Genomic DNA, 18938 nt, shown 5'->3' on the forward strand with positions numbered 1-18938 from the left:
AAGTTAAAAAACCACGTGCTACCTGAATTTCTTCTTGCATGGGGCTAGAGGAGGAGGAGGAGGGAGTGCTAGTCTTTGTTCTCTTAGGGCCTTCAACTGATTGGATAAGGCCCACCCACATTATGGAGTAATCTGCTTTACTCAAAGTCCACCAATTTGAAAGTTAATTTCACACAAAAATTGCCTCCATAGAAACATCCAGAGTAACATTGTGGGCACTGTGGCCCAGCCAAGTTGACATGTAAAATTAACCATCACATTTGGGAAACAACAACAAAAAAAGTGAAATGCGACTAAAGCACAGTGTACCAGGAAAGGGGTGGTAGAAAACAAGGACAGTAAGAGCAGAGGGAACCAATGAAGCTTTTGAAGCAGCATGAAAAACACCTTCTGATTTAAATTTTACAGAAAACTGTCTAAAGGCTGGAATTTATAGAAGCAGAAGAAAGAAATTAGGGAGACAAGTTGGGCAGTTTCTGTGGTAGTCTGGACAAAAGGAAATGGTGGTTTGGATGTAGGGTTCTGCAAATGGAAAAAGGGAAAGCAGAAAGATTCTGGGTACAATGGGGAAGCAGAAATGACTGGGCACCAGTGCACTGGGTGTGGGGCTCACACCCAGGGGTCTACTGCTCCCCCAAACCTGGAGCAAGATGGGGAAGAGTGGGAGGCACTTATGTAGGAATTTTCTATCAGAGTAAATGGAAGTGGGTGTAATTTCTTTAAAACTAGAAACCCTGTGCTTTCTCATATACACCTGTAAAATAGGTTCTTTGTTAAATGGATGAAATTGCAGTACGTTTGGAATTACCTACTTATGTTTTACTTTAATTAACTATAAATCTTTAAGACGTGAGATAAACCCCTTTCAGGTACAGTTTTCTTGCAGCTACAATTTTAAATACAACAATTGGGTATTGTGTTCTTTTGTTGTGTGAATGTACCTGCTTGCTTATAAAATGTTTAATTGCATCATTGGATAATATATTATAATTAAGCTTAAAATAGTGATGGTTACAAAAAGGTATTGCAAGTATATTTCAAGTTAGTATTTCCAGGATTATAAATGCTCTGCAATTTCAAATGTATTATAATAATATTATTGAATAATTTTGTTATGAAAATGAATTAAAATAAAATTTAAAACTTCAGTATCAGTGGAAAAAACAAATGCCTTCTCTACTTAAGCAAACAAACTTCTAAATGCCTAGTTTCAGTATCACCTATGCTTACACCCAATTTATAACTCTATTTAAGCTAAACATATCTTAAAGGTTTTTGTACTCTCAAAAACTGGCTTAAATTTTTTTTTTGAGATATTAGATCTATCTAAGTAGCAGAAAAAGAAGCCATGTCTTAAATCCAAAGCTAATTAAAATAGTAGCCAAATAGAGGTAAGGCTGGGCCTGGGAGTCAGGTATTTTTCACTTGCTGCTGGGAACTCCATACTACAGCTTGTGCAAACCCTGGCCAACTGAGGAGCATTCAACTTCCACATCCCCTGCTCTTTGCTTGTTACCTTCCCACCTAAACATACAGCTCTTTGGGGTTAAGGAGAATGTCTTGTTGATCATAACATCCCAGCAACTGGCATGGTGTCTGGGCCAGGCACTTATGAGGTGCTCAGTAGTCCTGAAAGAACTGATTCCCTCAATTCACTTGTGAGTATCCAGCTATTTATTTTGAAATACTTTAGATCCAGATTTTCAAACTGGATTGTGACAATTGGTTGGTCATGAAACTAATTTAGTAAGTCTGACAAGAATTTAAAAATAATTAAATGGAATACAATATAGTAGGTGGATAGCTTTGCATGTAGAAAGATTTTTTTTTTTTTTGTAAACTTCTCTTCATTATAAATGTGTGTGAATGTGTCTATTCGGTTGCAATGTAAAATGTATGTCTTACTGTGGTTTGCAATTAAAGTTAAAAAGTTGGTGTAGGTTTTAAAGTTGAAATGACCTTTCCTTTTTTAAAAATAAGGGATACAAATTTATGAAAATTGCCAAATAATAAGAGACAGGGACTATATGGGAAAATTAGGCCATATTGACAATTTAACATACACAACATAGAATAAATGTTCTAATCTCATTTAACAAGTATATAGTGTGCACTTATAAGTGCCCTTGGCCGAGTAGTGTGAGGAATATAAAAATGCCTAATAAAAGGACTGTCTGAACTCAAAGAGCATGAGAGCACCCAGCACAAGGGCTATAGGTCTCTAGCTACAGCCTTTAATCAAGAAAAGGTAATGGAAATCTTTTCCTCCTTTCTCTGCAGTTATAGCCATCTATTTCCACATGTAATAACGCAGACTCATAGTACTATTTATACTAATAAAAGGGTAATATGCTAATTAGACCAGGAGACCTTCCAGGAGATCTTCCGGACGTCCTTCTGGACAAAGCCATGGTGGCGGGGCCAAGGCAGAGGCAGTTAGGGGTGATCAGGCCAGTGGGGGGTCAGTTGGGGGCGAGCAGGCCAGCAAGGGGGGGGGCAGTTGGGGGCGAGGAGGCTGGCAGGCAGAGTGGTTAGAGGCGATCAGGCAGGCAGGTAGGTGAGCAGTTAGGAGCCAGTGGTCCCAGATTTCGAATGGGATGTCTGACTGCCAGTTTAGGCAGTCAGACATCCCCCGAGGGGTCCCGGATTGGAGAGGGTGCAGGCTGGGCTGAGGGTCACCCCCTCCCATGCATGAATTTCATGCACCGGGCCACTAGTAGTTAAAAATAAATGAAAAGTTAATCAGCATTTGTGGGTTAGCCTAGGAATCAAAGTGTCACTTATTATATTTGGTATACATGGACAACTGACTTCCAAATGGATTTTTGGTATCAAGCCTGTTGCTAAGTTGGATGTGCTTGTACAGTTCTGTTTTGAATTTTTTTGCAGCAGGACTCACTATATTAGAGCAGGAGTTGGCAGACTTTTTCCCTGAAGAGCCAGACAGTAAAGATTTTAGGCTTCGTAGGCCATACATGGTCTCTGCTGCAACTATACAACTGTTATTACACTGTGAAAGCAGCCATAGATAATACACAAATGACTTGTTCCAATAAAATTTTATTTATGGGCACTAACTTTGAATTTTATATAATTGTCATAAAATACCACTATTTTCCTGACTTTTTTTCAACCATTTAAAAGTGAGAAACCCGTTCTTAGCTTGCAGGTCGTAACAAAACAGGCAGTGGCTGGATTTGGCCCGAGCCATAGATTGTCGACTTCTGTATTAGAGCAACAACATATTTTTTTTCCCCCAAGAGATTTACTGGACTGGTTTTGTGCAACTGAATCAACAAAATTAACATTAGATTGCAAATAAACTTCTTAAGCCCAGTAATGGACTCCTTTATTTTAAAAAAAAAACACCCAGGTTTTTGAAAAACATGCCAGATGTAACTTCTAAAAGTGTATAGAATTCTGGCATAAATGAATGACTTAAATAATAGAGTAGAATATCTGATATATCTTATAAACATGGGAGACCCCTTTACTCTTCTGGTATAGGAGAGCCCAGATTTTGAAAAAAAGTCAAAAAGCCTTCCTCTTGCTTTGTAACTATGTTTTATTGTACAGTCATTGTGAGGAAAACAGGTTTCAGGTCATCTGTTTCTTGGTTCCCACGTGGAACTTCTTTTTCTATTGTCAAATTGGATGATCCAGGTTTGATTTTATGAAAGGAGCTGGCTGGTTTCCTTATGTATGTGTGTGTGTGTGTGTATGTGTGTGTGTGTGTGTGTGTTTAGGGGCGGGACTGGGAGGATTCAGGAGTCACAATTTTACTTGCATATAATAATCACTAATAAAAATTATTATTAATAAAATAATATTACTAATTAAAATGGCCAAGATTTATTGAGCACCTACTGTGAGCCAAGAATTGTGTGATGGCTCTATATATCACTTAATCTTTCTGGTAATTTACAGACATAAGACACTGAGGGAAAGTGACTGTGGCTGAGTGATTTACTCAAGGGCACATGACTGGTGAGAATCCAAGAAAGGCTCTGACTCCTAAGCTTAATCGCCACACTGAATCTGCTGATAGGGGCAGTGCTCTTTAGTTTAGACATGGGAACATTAAAATCACTGTTGTGGAACAAACCTACAGCCAACATCATACTCAATGGGCAAAAACTAAACCCATTTCCCCTAAGAACAGGAACAAGACAGGGATACCCACTTTCACCACTCCTGTTCGATATAGTACTGGAAGTGCTAGCCATAGCAATTAGACAAGAAGAAGAAATAAAAAGTATCCAAGTTGGAAAAGAAGAAGTAAAACTTTCATTATTCACAGATGACATGATACTATACATAGAAAACCCCAAAGACTCTATCAGAAAACTACTAGACTTAATAAATGAATTTGGCGATGTAGCAAGATGCAAAATTAACACCCCAGAGATCTATGGATTTTTTATACACCAATAATGAACTCACAGAAAGAGAAACTAAAAAAAAAATCCCATTTACTATTATACCAAAAAAATTAAGATACCTAAGAATAAACTTAACTAAGGAGGTAAAAGACCTGTACTCGGAAAACTATAGGACATTGAAAAAAGAGATAGAGGAAGACATAAACAAATGGAAGAACATACCGTGTTCATGATTTGGTAGAATCAACATCATTAAAATGTCCATACTACCCAAAGCAATTTATAGATTCAATGCAATCCCCATTAAAATACCAATGGCATATTTCACAGACCTAGAACTAACTCTCCAAAAATTCATCTAGAATAAAAAAAGACCTTGAATAGCCACAGTAATCCTGAGAAAGAAGAACCAAGTTGGAGGGATCACAATACCAGATATCAAGCTATATTACAAAGCCACGGTTCTCAAAACTTCCTGGTACTGGCACAAGAACAGACATATAGACCAAGGGAACAGAACAGAGAACCCAGAAATAGACATAAGCCATTTTGCTCAATTAATATTTGACAAAGGAGGCAAGAGCATACAATGGAGTCAAGACAGTCTCTTTAATAAATGGTGCTAGGAAATTTGGTCAGATACATGCAAAAAAAAAAAAAAATGAAACTAGATCACCAATTTACACCATACACAAAAACAATCTCAAAATGGTTAAAGGACTTAAATGTATAAACAAACAAACAAAAACCCAAATAAAATAAAAACCATAAAAATCTTAGAAGACTCCATAGGCAGAAAAATATCAGACATATGTCGTAGCAATATCTTTACCAACACAGCTCCTAGGGCAATGGAAACTAAGGAGAAAATAAACAAATGGGACTACATCAAGATAAAAAGCTTCTGCACAGCAAAAGAAACCATCATAAAAACAATAAGAAAGGCCACTGCATGGGAGAACATATTTGCTAATGCTGTTTCAGATAAGGGTTTAATCTCCAACATTTACAGGGAACTCATAACAACTTAACAAAAGGAAGATAAACAATCTAATAAAAAAAAAATGGGCATAGGACCTAAATAGAAACTTTTCGAAAGAGGACATACAGAGGGCTGAGAGACATATGAAAACATGCTCAAAGTCACTAATCATTTGAGAGATGCAAATCAAAACAACAATGAGGTACCATCTCCTACCTGTCAGAATGGCTATCATCAACAAATCAACAAAGGACAAGTGCTGGAGAGGATGCGGAGAAAAAGGAACCCTCGTGCACTGCTGGTGGGAATGCAGACTGGTGCAGCCACTGTGGAGAACAGTATGGAGTTTCCTCAAAAGGTTAAAAATGGAACTCCCATTTGACCCAGTGATCCCACTTCTAGGAATATATCCCAAGAAACCAGAAATACCAATTAGAAAGGACATATGAAGCACAACTTACAATAGCTAAGATTTGGAAACAGCCTAAGTGCCCATCAGCAGATGAGTGGATTAAAAAAACGGTGGTACAGCTACACAATGAAATACTATGCTGCTATAAAAAAGAAGGAATGTTTACCATTTGCAACAGCAGGGATAGAACTGGAGAGCATTATGCTAAGTGAAATAAGCCAGTCTGAGAAAGATAAATATCACATAATCTCACTCATATGTGGGATATAATGATCAACATAAACTGATGAACAAAAATAGATCCAGAGACAACGTAGTACTGAACAGACCGTCCAACCTCTGAGAGAAGGTGGGGGAGGGAGGTGTTAGAGATCAACCAAAGGACTTGTCTGCATGCCTATTAGCATAACCAATGGACACAGACACTGGGGCAGTGGGGGCTTGCCTTCAGAGGTGGCGGAGGGGGGTTAATCAGGGAAAAAGGAGACATATGTAATACTTTAAACAAAACAAACAAACAAACAAACAAATAAAAAATAAATAAAGTAACCACCCCCCCCAAAAAAAAATCACTGTTGTGGAATGAGTAATGAGTCTTCTGCACACTACACATAGGATTTGCAATTGACCTAACTTTAGCATCGTTATATCCTATTGGCTGAATCTTCAAAGCATTGATTTGCTCCAATCAGCATTATTTTACATGGTAGAATGGAATTGGCACCAGGCTGTTTAGTTTTATATTTTCTATTACCTAAATGTTGATGGTTTCCCCCAAACACCACTTTCACTGCATTCCTAAAGGCATGTTTTTATTAACAAAATTAAATGTTTTAAATTATTTCAGGGATCCAGTATAGGAGCTATAGTATATTGAAGCATGGGTTGAATATTATTCACATGCACAGCAGTTTATTATAGCTCAATAAATGTAGTATCTAATTCTATGTGATGCTGTATTTAAAGGATTTAAAAAGTCATTAAATATTTTCAATAAAAAGTAAACTATCATATAAAGCATCACTAACTAGTTGATTGGTACTTGCTAAAGTACTTTCCTTCTAATTATAGTTAAAATCTATTAAACTTAATGATAGACATCATTCAAGAGAATATTCAGAGAGAATTATGGCAGAAAAGAATTTCCAGTTCTCATTTTTGCCAGTTTATCCTAAATTGGGTGAGACATGTTCTCAGCAGCAGGACTATAATTTCAATTGTAGAAACTAGATAAAAAAAACAATCAAATTTAATCATTCATATGTGTGACTTGATCCATTTCTATTGGATTTCATGAATGAGTTAACATGAATTGTAATGCTTTTTACATCAAAATTTCAAACTTTTTGAAGCTAGGCATTTTGAAAGTAGCAAGAGGAGAGTGATAGTATAAAATGATTAAAAGTAGGCAGGTCTTTTAAAACAAACAAATAAACAAAAAGCCCACACAAAATTGGCAGTTCATCTGAGTGACCAAAACTTTACTAGGATATTTTTCATTAATTGCAGGTAGATATTTATCTGCAATCAGTAAATAAAGGCTTACAGAAATAAATTCCATTGTTTACCTTGGCTTTAAAATGTGATTTCTTTTAGATACAACACAGTTTCTTTCTGATCCTGTACAGATGGGCCTATGCTAATATGAAATGGTGTCTTAGAAAGGATATTTCTCTGTTCTGCGGGGAGCAGTCATCCTTTGACCTACATTCAATATGTGACACAGATCTGATTGTGCCACAACCATTAGCCTCATCCGAAATCCCCAGTTGGAGGTCAGGGCTCAGGTCAGGGACCATTACTCTTGGGTGTCAGAACTAAACGTAATTAATGCCCTTTAAAAATATGTGGATGATATTTTGTTTTCTGTAGGATGTATGAAAACGGCCTGAAAATTTAATCCTCAAAAAAGTTAAAAACAAGAATGGCTTAGTTGTCTGACATGTCCCCGTGACCTCTTTCCGAAATCATCAGCGTTGCCCAGTGCATTTGGCTTTTTCCCTGCCTGCTGTCCAGTTGTGTGTGTGTGTGTGTGTGTGTGTGTGTATGTGTGTGTGTGTCCGTCTGTGTACCTTTCTAGTCCTCAAGACACTGTCAGGTAAACCATGGTCCTTTGAAAATAGACTGTTTCCAATCCTGCTGTGCCAGAACCCAGGAAGGCACAGAGGGTAGAGAGTTACAGAGGAGGGCTTGAACTCACAGTATACGGAACAATGGCAATTTCTATAGTGCCCGTGGGCAGAGCAAGGAGCTCTTCCTCTGAGCTGGTGCTGAAACGTTTAGCAATCATTTTCCAATGAGAATTGGCAGTTGCTTGCCAGCATGAGATGTTATGTCAGCACAGGTGTCAGAGAACAAGGGAGGTTTCTGAAGGAAGTAATTGGCAGATCAGTTATGGCCAGAAAAAGAATCTCGCTGGGGAGGGCAAGCGGGAGGGGGCAAGGTGCTACTCGGCAGATAGCTTTAAAAGTAATTTTAAACCAACATTATTTAAGAGCTTTGGAGAAAGAGCCCCCTTTCCCAGAGGCACCTGCTAACTGACAGTGCATGAGGAAAAGAGGAAACGGCTTCCGTGAAGGCTTTAAAAAAGGACTTTTAGAGGCAGTTAAAAAGACATACAATCACGTTCCACGTAAACCTTTTTAAGGAGCAGTTTACTGCCCAGGCTGGGCTTCTTTCACTTCAGTCTGCTGTTTTCCTTCACCCACCATCCCACCACCTCCTCTCCAGAGCCCTTCACCCAAGAGCTGAGCAGCCTCTGTTTTCCGGCTGAGCTCCTAGCAGGATGGAGACACAAGCAGCTAGTTCGCTTGTGTGAGGTCCTGAGATGTAGCTTTAATTTTAACTCTTTCATCCTTGCAGTAAAATGCACACCGCCCCACCTCTGAATGTCGGTGGCATATACTGTTTGGGAGATTTTCCAATCGGCATATTACAGCCTTCATTATGTACATTCATTGTTTGGGTTCTAATGTGCTTTCCCATCATTCATTACCCAGCCTGCAAAGCAGCTTGCATCTGTGTTTTCAGAGTTGAAGAAAATGCATCCAAAGTGTCCCCCACCAGTTCTTTTTGAGAATTTTCTTGGAGATATAAAAATGCTCATTGAAGGGAACAGGAATTCCATTCATCATTGTACCTGCTGTAATTAGCACATAGTAGGCAAGCAATCAATAATTGTTGAAAATAAATAAGAATGAATGAGTGTATGAATGAATGAATATCAGAAGAATAGGAGTAGGGAATAGCAATGGGAGATGTTTAGAGGCACAGAGTTGAGCTAGAAAAACAGCTTTAATCAGCTGGCAGCCTTGATTTCTAGAATTGTCACTAATTTACCCTAACTTTTTAAATATGCAACTACTTTATTCAGGGGTGTTTTTACAGAGAGCAGTATTTTAGGCAACAAAGCCAGAGAGAAGGAGAACCAAATCAAGAAAGTGTTATCAAGTTAGCCACAACTTCATGGCCCTAGAAACCCTATGAAATGCATTTCAGGATTATGTCTCCTGGGGAAGAAAGGGAGAACCATTTATCCATGGGCTCCCACCCCCATTTGTCAGAGGTTCACTTCCTGGGACAAAGAGCCTGCACTTCTGGCTTGTCTATGGTTTAGCATGAAACAGGTTCCTGTGGTGTCTCGCTCTGTGGCATCAACAGAAAAGCGCCAGACCAGAAGACAAGGTGTCCATGGCACAGGACTGACCGTCAGGTTGCACCTGCAAGAAGTGAGTCTGAACCTGTGCAGAGCTGGTCGTCATAGCAGCGGCTGGAATGAGAGACAGGTGAAGCCAAGGAGATCTGAAATGGTGCCTGAGCAGTATTTGATACAGTCCCTCAAATACTAATATACAACATGTAGCCATTGGTTGTTTTTAGGAAAAACATGTAAAATCACATACATCTGAGTTTGTAAATTGAAAACTAGGATGTTAAGTATTGTGTTTAGTAATGTAAATTGAGTGTACCATTAGTAAAATAATGTCATTATAGAGTTAGAGAAATGGAGAGAATTAAACTCATCTAACTGTGTGTTTATGTGTCTTAGTTTTGATCAATATATTGTTTTCAAGAGACCTTAAAACTGGAAGCCTGCCAGGAGGGACCTGTAGGTCTGATGCTTTAGTCACTCATGTTAGGGGAATGACTGTGTGAAGGAATTAGTCTGGGCTTGGCTCAGAGCTATTTGGAACGGATTTCTGGGAAATCTATTGTTGGCTACAGAAGTGCTCCAACTGGTGAATTTAGGGATGAACCAGAGCATCAGAGCGAAAGCATGCCGGATAAATTTGTACCGATACGAGTGGTAGAGTATGGGCACGTTAGTCTTCCAAGGTCTACCACACTGGACCTCAACTTTTTGTTTGCACATCAATTAAAATAATACTGAAAAATGTATGCATTTCTTCACATCAAGTTAACGCTAAAATATTTTGCTAAAAATTTAAGTTGTTGAAAATGTAATTTCTGGTCAATAGTAAACATAAATATTAAGATTAAAAGAAATTATCAATCACTTTAAAACTGTGGATGATAAAGGGCCACATGCAACCCTGACTAGCTCAGGGAAGGCCTGCGTGGTGGCCTTGAAAAGACCTGAAATAAAATTAATGGTCTGATGAGTGGTCTGAAATTAAAACTTTTTAACTAAAAGCAGTTTATGGTGGGTAGTCATGTCCTAGGCCAGCATCTTTCCCAACAAAGGTCAATCTTTATCTTTACTGAGCCTGTCTGTTGTCTTTTTGCATCTACAATAACATATCTTTGGAATGTCAAAGTAATTTTCCTCTTTCCAGACCCCTCAAAGCACAGGCACCACTCTGCAGAGACCACAAATCCCCTCATTGTTATTGAGTTAATTGTTGACTGTAACCTATCCTATACCCACCTGTGTAAAAGAAGCATGTGCCTATCATTTTACTTTTTATCCAATCCCTGCTTTGCTTTCTGCTGCCTCCCTAATTTATCATCACTGAATTTCATGTAACCCCCTTATGCCTCCTCCTTTGATTGTAATGTATAAAATAAGGTGCAAAACTGCCATTCTCTGGAGCATTATTTCAATCCAATTGTTGACAGTTTGGTTGAAATAAACTCACAAAAATTCTTCACAGGTTTGAATGTTTCTTATGTTGACACATTTCCCCCCCTATAGAATCTTAATACAATAGCCATTCAGAAGCCAAAATGTCTCATATAAATATATGTGAACAAGATCATTTTAATAGTCAAAAATTGTATGCCATTCCTTTTCTTATTGAACTTCCTTTCATTCAACTTCCCCCAGATGTTTTTAACTGAATGGTAATTATTATTCTTAAATGTCTTATATCGATCCTATGAACTCTGCAAAAATTATGAAAAGGAATTGAAGTTTGAAATGAACATTTTTCTAGAAGTCCCTAAGAAATACATTTTTTTTTTCTGAATAGATTTAGCTATTATCAGTATGACCCTAAACAACTTATTTGGCAAATTTTTAAAGTTCTATAATTATACTTACAAACATAAAAGTTATCTTTATATGAAAAAGGCTCATGCAAATATATACAATCCTTCACTCCAATTAGCCCAAGAAGAATCTCCATGGACCAAGGCCAGGTGAGCCAGAAGCAGGTGCAGGTGATGCAGAGGCCAAACTCCCGGCTGCAGGCGATTATAAGAGCTCGGCTGGGGGATCCCGCGTGACTGCAGGCGGGCTCGGGGCACCGAGATGCCCAGCAGGGCCTGTGCTCCCCGAGACAGCTCGTCCTAGGCCCCAAGGCCTTTGTGGAACTCGAAGCCCATCTCTCAGGCTCAGCAAACTAGGCTCTTTCCAGAAAGATGGTGTGTGTCAGCGGGCTGTGCAGTGCCCGGAGGGAGGCACCTGCCCAAAACTCTCGGGGCCCTGAGACCCAGGACCGGAACCCCCACCACCAGAGCCGGGCGGTCCAGGGGGTCCCCTGGGCGGCAGCCAGGAGAACCGGGCTCTAGGGCTGTAAGAGCTCCCCTGGGGCGATGCGGGTGCCCTGGAGCGGGCAGGACGGTGTGATGGGCAGCCAGGGGCGCCCAGCCATGGAGCGGCAGGGAGAGGGCCTCAGAGATGCGCGCACCAGTTTGTGTCTGCGGAGAGCACCCCAACAGCCCCACGCGGGTGTCAAGTCAATGCCTGCCCCTCGGGCTGAACCTCAAGCCAAGCAGGTGAACCTCCAAGCCAAGCACACCGAGTGGCCCGACTGGTCCTCAGATGGTGAGTCTGAACGCGCGCACCCCCACCCCCAGCCCTTTTCGGGGTTCCCTGTAGCCCAGGTCTCCTGGGAAGCGCAGGTTGGTTCTCAGAGCTACAGGTGTTGCGGGCTCCCCTCTCAGATGCGGGCCTTCAAAGTTGTTGGTGCTCCACGTGGGGCTGAAACTTTCAAACTGTGCTGCTCAGGGAGAAGCTTGGGGTTCTGCACAGGGAGTGGGGTTTCTGGCAGGATTGTGCCCAGCCTCTCCTATCCGCTTCCACAGGCTCTTAGAGGAGGTACTGAGCTTTAAGGGATGTTTTCAGAGAAAGTTGTTCCATATGTAGCTGTGGATTGGTGTGTTGGAAGGGATGGGTTCAGGACCCTCTTGATGGTGATCCTGAACTGGAACCCCGTTCCCCTTTGAGGTGTTTTTGGCAGTGGAGCTGGGGGTGCTGGGAATGGGTGTGTATTCTCATGGGAGCGCCTGGATTGTTTCAGGTGCTACAGTTGTGGTCTCTTGCTTCTCCCCAGTCACTACCCCGGGAACGAGGGCAGGCTGGCAAACAGCTTAGCATAATATCCACAGGCCATGACAAGCAGAGTGATGAACAGAATTCGCATCTACCATTTTGACTTCATTTTGGCTGCAGTTAGTTCACACCTTTGCAAGCCCAACTGAGGGGACCAGCTCGGGTTGCAGATTTTTTCTGGGGAGCAGCGCTGGAGAGGCTCTGAGGAAATTCTGAATTTCAGCCACATTTGCCACATTCACTGTGTCAGCCAAAACACGTTTGAGTGAGAAGTATTATGGGCATAGTGCCCCCAGTGCCACATTACACTTGTGACATTAAAAAAAAAAAAATGCTGTGCTTCATTTCACTTAGTGAAATTAAAAAAAGAAAAAGCTTGCAGCTTGTTAAAAAATACCCAAGACCCTCAAGTTGATTTAAAATTTGTAAGAAATAATGGCAACAACAGTAGCAGCAAACAGAAACACCTAACATTTTGGGGGTGCTTCCTACGTGCTCAGCACTCTGCTCAAGTTCTTGTCAGCATTCTCTTAGCTACTCCTCAGAACACCTTTGTGAAGTTGAAACTACCATTATCCCCGTTTTATAGGAGGAAACGGCGCTGAGAGAAACGTCCAACAGGGTCATCTGTCCAACTGGGAAGTTATTGTACCTACACCGTCAACCTGCGACTCTCATTGTCATGCAAAAGTAGGACAGTGTAAGAACTCAATGATAAAAGGGGTGACCCTTTTCTTCAGAGTTTCACATATAACTCATCTAACTAAATACGAAGCCTTTATGGCCATGGCTCCTTAATTCTGCCCCTAAATTGATAGGCCAAAAAAAAAAATTTTTTTTTTTTTTTTTGTCATAGCTAAACATTTGCAGAAAGGTGAACACACACTGTGGCAAGGTCAGCTCTAAGGGGACACAGATAAGATTAGGACAAAAATGTAAGCTTTTAGACTCTATTGCAGGATGTCTCAGGAATATCTTGTTGTGTGGCATACATCACATCCACATAAATGCATTTGTAAGAAAAGCAACCCCACTACCTCACTTTGCCCAAAACCACCCAGATAACAGTGGCGGCAGTATCCTGTTTTATAATTATTTCTCCTACTGTTTTGACTTGGATTTAGATAAGCATCTGCATTTCAGCTTATTTGCCTTTCGAATAAAACCTAAAAGAAAACAAAAAAACTATTCTTAAAGAACTTGAGATATTTTTAGTACTAAGGAGAAAAGAAAATTGTTTGCGATGCTATTTTTAAACCCTTCTTAAAGCTTTCTTAAAGCTCCAGTGGTTAGGACAGTGCTAAAGGCAAAAATGGTGCTTAAGGAAACACTTCAGAACATGCTAGGAAAGTTAAAGCCCAAGCCAAGCCCCGGAGATCGAGGAAAGTGCTCACTCGGCGTGGTGTCCTTTGACTCTTTTAAGGTTATTTCCTAAATGAGACTATGAGAACAAAATGAAATTATACTTTCCTTCCAGCTAGTTAAGCTTCAAATCCCCAGATGAAAAAACAAAGTTTTCTTTTTTGGACAGTGATGTATTTCTAGTCAGTCTATTCCCAAAACAAATACACCAGAAACCCACTTCGTGCACAGAGGAAAAGAAAAGATAGAAACAGAGGTCCTTCAGATGGTTTGGTATCGCTCCAGTTGCCATTTGGCAGGTAACCTCACTTGATGGAATAGGTGAGCTTTGGTCTTGTTATCTATTACCTCTAAAGCCATAGATTATTAAGCTGAATCCCATTTGAATCTCTCACTTACAGAATACTTAGATTTTTCACTTGGAGCAATGCTGACTTTAAGAGACTAAATTGTAGTAGATGGTGTTAGTTGATTACTCGGCATCCCTTTCTCACCTTTTTTCCTCCTAATAGAATCCTGGTTTTGTTTAGGTACCTTCCTCTCCTCTCTCCTCCCTACCCCCCCACCCCCCCACACACCAAGGGAAGCTAACCCCAAGAATGAATCTTTAGTCTAAAAAAGCCGATGAGCACATGGAATTTTGCAGCAATTAGTGATGTATTAAGAACATTCCTATGACTTGAGCGGGTTCAGTGGGTTTGATGGGCACTAACTACCCTTCATCCTTGATTGTGAGAGAGGTTATTCTCTCTCTTTCTGCTTAGACAAGAATAAGGAAGTACATAGCCCCACTTGCCACTGGCAACCATCTTAAAATCTGAGGAAGAACAGGGGTTGAACAGCTTTGATGCTGAAGGTGACCTGATGGAGAAACAGAAAGATCCTACCTAAGTTTTTGATCACACCACTCATCTGTGGGTCACTAGGAGCCTGTTTCACTATGGGCTCTCTTTTCTATAAAATATATTTTATTTATTCCTTCATCCAGTTGGAAATGCGATTTTTCTCTTACCGATAGCTCAAAGTATTCCTAATACACAGGCTGAAAACACTTAGCGAGAACGAATAAGAAGTAATTAGATCTTTGGGATGCTGACCATGAATTACTGTAGCTTGTTTTTTTTTTTCTGATCGTCTTTCTTCTGGTAATAGGCTTACTTATTGGCTTCTCTTTTACCCCTACCAGCTTAATCACTTCTGAAAATCCTTTAATTCTCTACTTATTATTCTGAAGTTGGGGATGTGAAGTGTGGAGGAGGACTGCCCCTATTCAGTTAGATTACTTGTGTTAATGTGAGATGTTACTGATTGAAAGTGTTAATCAAAGGAATGGCGCAGAGGCAGAAAAACAAGTGGTGCAGAGGTTGGGAATCAGACTCCTAATATTTCAGAACTCATAGTTTCTACTCCTTTTCCATGGGAGTTACGATTTTCCATAGTGTTGAGATGCAATAGAGAAAATTTCCAGAATGTGTCATGGTACTTATTTTAGGCTAGAAGTGTGCTTATGTAAAATAAACTAACATCGATTGATCAGTAAGTTTAAAAATCCTCTATGTGCCTTTGACTTCAGGAAATAGAAAGAACATCACCTAAATCTCACCACTTAATTTCCCAACCTTACAAAACATTTGGCATACTCAGGGCTGAGCGGAACTGCATATTTCATTGCCAAACAGTATTCAAGAAGACCCTATTACATGTATTGACTGCCACTTAAGGAATGAAACAGGACTACATAATCAGTTGAATTTAATTCAATCTATTTTCTATAGCCATGTTCAAGGTTATAACAAGGTATATAGAATCTAGTGTTAGACTTCCTGTAGAACCTCAAGAAACATTTTCAGGGTAGGAATTTAAGGGGAAAATGATTTGTTCACAAAACATGTACTTAAGAGTGTTCTGTAGATTATTTTGTAGATTCACCTTGATGTAGCACTATGGGTGGATAATAAATAAAAAGATAACCGAAAGTTTATCATACTAGTTTACACCAAAGAGAAAAAATATTCAGCCTCATTTTGCAACATTAACATATAAATAAAAACTGCAAACAATTCTATGCTATGGAGTAGAGTGACCAAACAAATGTCAACTTTCAGATAAGAAATTATCCCAAATAAAAACTTCAAGTATTGCCTTAGGACAGTGGTCGGCAAACTGCGGCTCGCGAGCCACATGCGGCTCGCAAGCCGAGGTTTACCGCTCTGTTGACTAATGAGTTTGCCGACCACTGATCTAGACTCTTGATTCCAATAATTACAGGCTGTTGTTGTTCCTTGTGATTAAGCCCCTAGGAGACCCACCACTTACAGGGTATGCAACCCTATTTCAGATATTTGGTCAAAGTCACCAAGATCATCCTGGGAATATCACCGTTCTGTAGGGTATAAACCTTTGGTCTTGACAGTCTAGGAGGCTGGCACCAACTTTCTTAAAGTGTATTTCCACAGTGTGTCCAAAGGAAGTCAGATTACAAGAAAAGAAAATTAACATCCAACATGAATAATGTAAAAGCATATAAATGTAGTCCAGAATTTAAAAATGAGCACTCTCCACTTGTTCTTTCAACAAACATCTAATGTATTTCTGCCATTTGTTAAAACAGTGCTATGTCTTAGCTGTAAAAATAAGACCCAGAGGCCTCGTTCTCTAGATGCTTCCAGTGTGATAGGTGAGGCCTAGACACTAACATAGAGACTTTTGAAAAGATGTATTTACAGCTTCATTGAGGCTAAGTAAAGTCTGTTATGGGATCTTGCAGGATAGGTAAGTGGAGGTGAGGGAAAGCATCCTGGATAAATGGATTCTTGACCTCTTTCCTAAAGATTCTGTAGGATCCAGTAAACAACTTGGATGGGTGAATATTAGTACCAAGCTTCAGTGTCAACATAGCAATGGTAGATCCTAATCTATTTCATGACTAAAAGACTCAATCCTGTCAGAAATCTATTTATTCATTGAATAAATTTCTAAGATGGCAGTTCCCAACAGTCACATTTAATATTAAATACAGATTGTAACCAAACTGGTGTCAAAGCATGGTGGCATCCATGGCACTCAACACAATACCTTGCACCAAAGTGTTTATTAAATGGTTATTGAATTGAAATCCTGTTGCCTAAATCCTAAGTTTCAGCTAGTCTTCTTGTATAAAAAGATTACTTGCTGAAATGTATTTCTATTGGCCAGTATACGTAAAGCTGTGTGGCAAACTCATTGGGGGAAATTGTAGTGGTTAGTGAAAGAAACACTATGGAAATATTTTGGGGCATATTATAAAAAAATAAAATTCTTAATAAGCTTTTGGTAGTAAAGAGGATATGGTCATTCTTTTTAAGGTGGGGCAGGAGGTCAAAATCCAAACCTGACAATGAATAGAGACCCTACAAATCACAATGTAACCTGAAATGAAAGGCTAATTTCTATATTCCTGGAAGATGTAAGGATAGAGATAAGACCAAATCTAATAAACTCTGAATGTCCTAATGCTATATAATAAAAGCCTAATATGCTAAGTGTCCGGTCATCTGGTCAGCTGTTCATCCAATCAGAGCGTAATGTGCTAATGATATGTGAAGGTCGCTCAACTGCTCGCTATGACGTGCACTGACAACCAGGGGGCAGACAGTCAACCAGTCAACCAGTCGCTATGACCTGCACTGACCACCAGGGGGAAGATGCTCCAACTGGTAGGTGAGCTTGCTGCTGGGGTGTGGCTGATCTGGACTGAGCGAGATGGGCAGGACATACCCTGGAGCCCTCCCGCAGTCCCTCCCCAGCTGATCAACCTCCTGCGTCCCTCCCCAGCCCAGATCTTGAACCAGTGGGGTCCCTCAGCCTGGCCTGCACCCTCTTGCAATCCAGGACGTTGGAGAGCCGGTTTCGGCCCAATCCCGGAGGCCAGGCCGAGGGACCCCACTGGTGCATGAATTCGTGCACTGGGCCTCTAGTATTATGTACAAAGTTAACACTGTTAGTCCATTATTAATAGAGCCTAATGATGCTGCCTTCCTTCACTTTGTTTCTAAGTTCTGGCTTTGTGCTTAGGAGGTCCATTACTATTGCAAAGATTGTAAACATATATTTATCTAATTGTCAACTAGCAAATATCTAATTGTCAACTAGTAAAGTTACAATCTAATTTTGTACTCATAAATCTTTAGTCTACTTGGGATTTATCTTCTATGAAGCAGGAAGAAAAGAAAAATCTAACTATTTTCTCCAAATTGTAAGTATATGTTTGTCTTGTCAACCACTGTCTGTCCAGCACTGGGCACAGGAGGCCCTCAATAAGTATTATAGAATGAATAAATTAATGAACGATGAATCTGAACTTCAGACTTTCTCCTGCCAGGTTCCTCTTGGGATCAACAGTAAGTGATTGCAAGACTGACTCAGATTAAGGCAAAGAGCCAGACCTAAAGCTGAAAGGCTTTTGTGAGGCAAAATCTGCTGCTTTGAGCTATCAGTAATTGATCTATTGTTATGTGACCATACTGATAAATCTATTGAGGGATGAAAAGAAAATATGTATTTTCTTCTTTTCTTTCTAATTATATTTTAATTAGATTAAAAATCTAATTAAATGTGTACATTGCATGTGTTGTGTATGTATATCTTCCCACATCATTGACATTCTGTGTACACTGCATGTGTTGTGTATGTATATCTTCCTACATCATTGACATTCTTTGATTTGACATACATTTGAATCTATCTATCTGAGTATATACATATCATACATGTCCATACAGAAATAATAATAAGCATAAAAGACATGGGAATTTAATAGTTAAGAGCATTGACTGCCAAGACTAACAAGTATTAGCTATGTGATCTTGGGCAAGTTGCTTAACTGTACTGACCTTGTTTTGCCTTTAAAAGTGGGAAGATAGACAGTGTTTACTTCAGAGCATTGCTGTAAACATTAAGTTCATGTAAAGCAATGAAAATAATGCTGGAATATTGTAAGTGCTCTCTAATTGTTAGCTTTTATTATTATCCAACTCAGTTTTCCCAATAATCTTTCTTATTTTTGCTCAAGTAACAGATTCAAAA

At 39.7% G+C, this 18938-nt stretch overlaps 1 protein-coding gene across 3 annotated transcripts in view; it reads right to left on the minus strand.

Annotated features, from left to right (window-relative positions):
- Positions 1 to 18938, minus strand: part of CDH6 (cadherin 6) — a 137488-nt gene that overhangs the window by 108541 nt on the left and 10009 nt on the right. The window contains exon 1 of one of the 3 annotated variants that reach the window (XM_079793072.1): positions 5581 to 5621. The exons of the other annotated variants lie outside the window; for them this stretch is intronic. The gene's annotated coding sequence lies outside the window, so the exon portion shown is untranslated. Of the gene's footprint in view, positions 1 to 5580; positions 5622 to 18938 lie in introns of those variants that run through there. 3 annotated transcript variants of the gene reach the window in all.

The sequence above is a fragment of the Cnephaeus nilssonii genome (assembly GCF_951640355.1).
Source record: "Cnephaeus nilssonii genome assembly, chromosome: 2".
Classification (NCBI taxonomy): Eukaryota; Metazoa; Chordata; class Mammalia; order Chiroptera; family Vespertilionidae; genus Cnephaeus; species Cnephaeus nilssonii.